Genomic DNA, 6574 nt, shown 5'->3' with positions numbered 1-6574 from the left:
TTGCATCTGTTGAAATTACAGTCCAGGTCGGAAGCACAAAAGAAGCCCCCTGAATTAAACGATGGTGATCTGTCCACCATGTTAGAGAGTGTCGAACAATCGGTTTTAAAGATATTAATTGAGATATCTTCGTGTAATCCTTGCACCATTGCTTCAGCATACAGAGCTGAAGAGGTCGCATGTGAAAACGAGCAAAGGGGATCGCGTCCGATGCAGCAGTCATAAGACCTAGAATTTCCATGCATAAGGCTACCGAAGGGAATGATTGTGACTGAAGGTTTCGACAAGCTGCAATCAATTTTAGACGTCTCTTGTCTGTTAAAGACAGTCATGGACACTGAATCCATCTGGAAACCCAGAAAGGTTACCCTTGTCTGAGGAATCAAAGAACTTTTTGGTAAATTGATCCTCCAACCATGATCTTGAAGAAACAACACAAGTCGATTCGTATGAGATTCTGCTAAATGTAAAGACTGAGCAAGTACCAAGATATCGTCCAAATAAGGAAATACCACAATACCCTGTTCTCTGATTACAGACAGAAGGGCACCGAGAACCTTTGTAAAAATTCTTGGAGCTGTAGCTAGGCCAAACGGCAGAGCCACAAACTGGTAATGCTTGTCCAGAAAAGAGAATCTCAGGAACTGATAATGATCTGGATGAATCGGAATATGCAGATATGCATCCTGTAAATCTATTGTGGACATAAAATTCCCTTGCTGAACAAAAGGCAAGATAGTCCTTACAGTTACCATTTTGAACGTTGGTATCCTTACATAACGATTCAATATTTTTAGATCCAGAACTGGTCTGAAGGAATTCTCCTTCTTTGGTACAATGAAGAGATTTGAATAAAACCCCATCCCCTGTTCCTGAACTGGAACTGGCATAATTACTCCAGTCAACTCTAGATCTGAAACACATTTCAGAAATGCTTGAGCTTTTACTGGATTTACTGGGACACGGGAAAGAAAACATCTCTTTGCAGGAGGTCTCATCTTGAAACCAATTCTGTACCCTTCTGAAACAATGTTCTGAATCCAAAGATTGTGAACAGAATTGATCCAAATTTCCTTGAAAAAACGTAACCTGCCCCCTACCAGCTGAGCTGGAATGAGGGCCGCACCTTCATGTGGACTTAGAAGCAGGCTTTGCCTTTCTAGCTGGCTTGGATTTATTCCAGACTGGAGATGGTTTCCAAACTGAAACTGCTCCTGAGGATGAAGGATCAGGCTTTTGTTCTTTGTTGAAACGAAAGGAACGAAAACGATTATTAGCCCTGCTTTTACCTTTAGATTTTTTATCCTGTGGTAAAAAAGTTCCTTTCCCACCAGTAACAGTTGAAATGATGGAATCCAACTGAGAACCAAATAATTTGTTACCCTGGAAAGAAATAGAAAGTAAAGTTGATTTAGAAGCCATATCAGCATTCCAAGTTTTAAGCCATAAAGCTCTTCTAGCTAAAATAGCTAGAGACATAAACCTGACATCAACTCTGATAATATCAAAAATGGCATCACAGATAAAATTATTAGCATGCTGAAGAAGAATAATAATGTCATGAGAATCACGATGTGTTACTTGTTGCGCTAAAGTTTCCAACCAAAAAGTTGAAGCTGCAGCAACATCAGCCAAAGATATAGCAGGTCTAAGAAGATTACCTGAACACAGATAAGCTTTTCTTAGAAAGGACTCAATTTTCCTATCTAGAGGATCCTTAAACGAAGTACCATCTGACGTAGGAATAGTAGTACGTTTAGCAAGGGTAGAAATAGCCCCATCAACTTTAGGGGTTTTGTCCCAAAATTCTAATCTGTCAGACGGCACAGTATATAAATGCTTAAAACGTTTAGAAGGAGTAAATGAATTACCCAATTTATCCCATTCTTTGGAAATTACTGCAGAAATAGCATTAGGAACAGGAAAAACTTCTGGAATAACCACAGGAGCTTTAAATACCTTATCCAAATGTTTAGAATTAGTATCAAGAGGACCAGAATCCTCTATTTCTAAAGCAATTAGAACTTCTTTAAGTAAAGAACGAATAAATTCCATTTTAAATAAATATGAAGATTTATCAGCATCAACCTCAGAGACAGAATCCTCTGAACCAGAGGAGTCATCAGAATCAGAATGATGATGTTCATTTAAAAATTCATCTGTAGGGAGAGAAGTTTTAAAAGATTTTTTACGTTTACTAGAAGGAGAAATAACAGACATAGCCTTCTTTATGGATTCAGAAACAAAATCTCTTATATTATCAGGAACATTCTGCACCTTAGATGTTGAGGGAACTGCAACAGGCAATGGTACTTTACTAAAGGAAATATTATCTGCTTTAACAAGTTTGTCATGACAATCAATACAAACAACAGCTGGAGAAATAGCTACCAAAAGTTTACAGCAGATACACTTAGCTTTGGTAGATTCAGCACTTGACAGCGATTTTCCTGTAGTATCTTCTGACTCAGATGCAACGTGAGACATCTTGCAATATGTAAGAGAAAAAACAACATATATATAAAGCAAAATTGATCAAATTCCTTAAATGACAGTTTCAGGAATGGGAAAAAATGCCAAAGAACAAGCTTCTAGCAACCAGAAGCAATAAAAAAACATAATTTATGCTTACCTGATAAATTCCTTTCTTCTGTTGTGTGATCAGTCCACGGGTCATCATTACTTCTGGGATATAACTCCTCCCCAACAGGAAATGCAAGAGGATTCACCCAGCAGAGCTGATATAGCTCCTCCCCTCTACGTCAGTCCCAGTCATTCGACCAAGAATCAACGAGAAAGGAGTAACCAAGGGTGAAGTGGTGACTGGAGTATAATTTAAAAGATATTTACCTGCCTTAAAAACAGGGCGGGCCGTGGACTGATCACACAACAGAAGAAAGGAATTTATCAGGTAAGCATAAATTATGTTTTCTTCTGTTATGTGTGATCAGTCCACGGGTCATCATTACTTCTGGGATACCAATACCAAAGCAAAAGTACACGGATGACGGGAGGGATAGGCAGGCTCATTATACAGAAGGAACCACTGCCTGAAGAACCTTTCTCCCAAAAATAGCCTCCGAAGAAGCAAAAGTGTCAAATTTGTAAAATTTGGAAAAAGTATGAAGCGAAGACCAAGTTGCAGCCTTGCAAATCTGTTCAACAGAGGCCTCATTCTTAAAGGCCCAAGTGGAAGCCACAGCTCTAGTGGAATGAGCTGTAATTCTTTCAGGAGGCTGCTGTCCAGCAGTCTCATAGGCTAAACGTATTATGTTACGAAGCCAAAAAGAGAGAGAGGTAGCAGAAGCTTTTTGACCTCTCCTCTGTCCAGAATAAACGACAAACAGGGAAGAAGTTTGACGAAACTCTTTAGTTGCCTGCAAGTAGAACTTGAGAGCACGAACTACATCCAGATTGTGTAGAAGACGTTCCTTCTTTGAAGAAGGATTTGGACACAAGGATGGAACAACAATCTCTTGATTGATATTCCTGTTAGTAACTACCTTAGGTAAGAACCCAGGTTTAGTACGCAGAACTACCTTGTCTGAGTGAAAAATCAGATAAGGAGAATCACAATGTAATGCTGATAACTCAGAGACTCTTCGAGCAGAGGAAATAGCCATTAAAAACAGAACTTTCCAAGATAACAATTTTATATCAATGGAATGAAGGGGTTCAAACGGAACACCCTGTAAAACGTTAAGAACTAAGTTTAAACTCCATGGTGGAGCAACAGCTTTAAACACAGGCTTGATCCTAGCTAAAGCCTGACAAAAGGCCTGGACGTCTGGATTTTCTGACAGACGCCTGTGTAACAAGATGGACAGAGCTGAAATCTGTCCCTTTAAGGAACTAGCCGATAAACCCTTTTCTAAGCCCTCTTGTAGAAAGGACAAGATCCTAGAGATCCTAACCTTACTCCAGGAGTAACGTTTGGATTCACACCAGTATAGGTATTTACGCCATATTTTATGGTAAATCTTTCTGGTAACAGGCTTCCTAGCCTGTATCAGGGTATCAATAACCGACTCAGAAAAACCACGTTTTGATAAAATCAAGCGTTCAATTTCCAAGCAGTCAGTTTCAGAGAAGTTAGATTTTGATGTTTGAACGGACCCTGTATCAGAAGGTCCTGTCTTAGAGGTAGAGACCAAGGCGGACAGGATGACATGTCCACTAGATCTGCATACCAAGTCCTGCGTGGCCATGCAGGTGCTATTAGAATCACTGATGCTCTCTCCTGTTTGATTTTGGCAATCAATCGAGGAAGCAGCGGGAAGGGTGGAAAAACATAAGCCATCCTGAAGTTCCAAGGTGCTGTCAAAGCATCTATCAGAACCGCTCCCGGATCCCTGGATCTGGACCCGTAGTGAGGAAGTCTGGCGTTCTGGCGAGACGCCATGAGATCTATCTCTGGTTTGCCCCAACGTCGAAGTATTTGGGCAAAGACCTCCGGATGAAGTTCCCATTCCCCCGGATGAAAAGTCTGGCGACTCAAGAAATCCGCCTCCCAGTTCTCCACTCCCGGGATGTGGATTGCTGACAGGTGGCAAGAGTGAGACTCTGCCCATCGAATTATCTTTGATACTTCCATCATTGCTAGGGAGCTTTTTGTCCCTCCCTGATGGTTGATGTAAGCTACAGTCGTGATATTGTCCGACTGAAACCTGATGAACCCCCGAGTTGTTAATTGGGGCCAAGCCAGAAGGGCATTGAGAACTGCTCTCAATTCCAGAATGTTTATTGGAAGGAGACTCTCCTCCTGATTCCATAATCCCTGAGCCTTCAGAGAATTCCAGACAGCGCCCCAACCTAGTAGGCTGGCGTCTGTTGTTACAATTGTCCAGTCTGGCCTGCTGAATGGCATCCCCCTGGACAGGTGTGGCCGATGAAGCCACCATAGAAGAGAATTTCTGGTCTCTTGATTCAGATTCAGAGTAGGGGACAAATCTGAGTAATCCCCATTCCACTGACTTAGCATGCATAATTGCAGCGGTCTGAGGTGTAGGCGTGCAAAAGGTACTATGTCCATTGCCGCTACCATTAAGCCGATCACCTCCATGCATTGAGCTACTGACGGGTGTTGAATGGAATGAAGGACACGGCATGCATCTTGAAGTTTTGTTAACCTGTCCTCTGTCAGGTAAATCTTCATTTCTACAGAATCTATAAGAGTCCCCAAGAATGGAACTCTTGTGAGAGGAAAAAGAGAACTCTTCTTTTCGTTCACTTTCCATCCATGCGACCTTAGAAATGCCAGAACTAACTCTGTATGAGACTTGGCAGTTTGAAAGCTTGAAGCCTGTATTAGAATGTCGTCTAGATACGGAGCTACCGAAATCCCTCGCGGTCTTAGTACCGCCAGGAGGGCACCTAGAATCTTTGTGAAGATTCTTGGGGCCGTAGCCAATCCGAATGGAAGAGCTACAAACTGGTAGTGCCTGTCTAGGAAGGCAAACCGTAGATACCGGTGATGATCTTTGTGGATCGGTATGTGAAGGTAAGCATCTTTTAAATCCACTGTGGTCATGTACTGACCCTTTTGGATCATGGGCAAGATTGTCCGAATAGTTTCCATTTTGAACGATGGAACTCTTAGGAATTTGTTTAGAATCTTTAAATCTAAGATTGGTCTGAAGGTTCCCTCTTTTTTGGGAACCACAAACAGGTTTGAGTAGAACCCTTGTCCTTGTTCCGACCGCGGAACCGGATGGATCACTCCCATTAATAACAGATCTTGTACACAGCGTAGAAACGCTTCTTTCTTTATCTGGTTTGTTGACAATCTTGACAGATGAAATCTCCCTCTTGGGGGAGATAATTTGAAGTCTAGAAGGTATCCCTGAGATATGATCTCTAGCGCCCAGGGATCCTGAACATCTCTTGCCCAGGCCTGGGCGAAGAGAGAAAGTCTGCCCCCCACTAGATCCGGTCCCGGATCGGGGGCTCTCGGTTCATGCTGTCTTTGGGGCAGCAGCAGGTTTCCTGGCCTGTTTGCCCTTGTTCCAGGACTGGTTGGGCTTCCAGCCTTGCCTGTAACGAGCAACAGCTCCTTCCTGTTTTGGTGCAGTGGAGGTTGACGCTGCTCCTGTTTTGAAATTCCGAAAGGGACGAAAATTAGACTGTCTAGCCTTAGCTTTGGCTTTGTCTTGAGGTAGGGCGTGGCCCTTACCTCCTGTAATGTCAGCGATAATTTCTTTCAAACCGGGCCCAAATAAGGACTGCCCTTTGAAAGGTATATTAAGTAATTTGGACTTAGAAGTAACATCAGCTGACCAGGATTTTAGCCACAGTGCCCTACGTGCCTGTATGGCGAATCCTGAGTTCTTAGCCGTAAGTTTGGTTAAATGTACTACGGCCTCCGAAATGAATGAATTAGCTAGTTTAAGGACTCTAAGCCTGTCCATAATGTCGTCTAGCGTATATGAACTAAGGTTCTCTTCCAGAGACTCAATCCAAAATGCTGCCGCAGCCGTAATCGGCGCGATACATGCAAGGGGTTGCAAAATAAAACCTTGTTGAACAAACATTTTCTTAAGGTAACCCTCCAATTTTTTATCCATTGGATCTGAAA

This window comes from Bombina bombina, chromosome 3, assembly GCF_027579735.1.
Source record: "Bombina bombina isolate aBomBom1 chromosome 3, aBomBom1.pri, whole genome shotgun sequence".
Classification (NCBI taxonomy): domain Eukaryota; kingdom Metazoa; phylum Chordata; class Amphibia; order Anura; family Bombinatoridae; genus Bombina; species Bombina bombina.
This window is presented reverse-complemented; position numbering follows the sequence as displayed.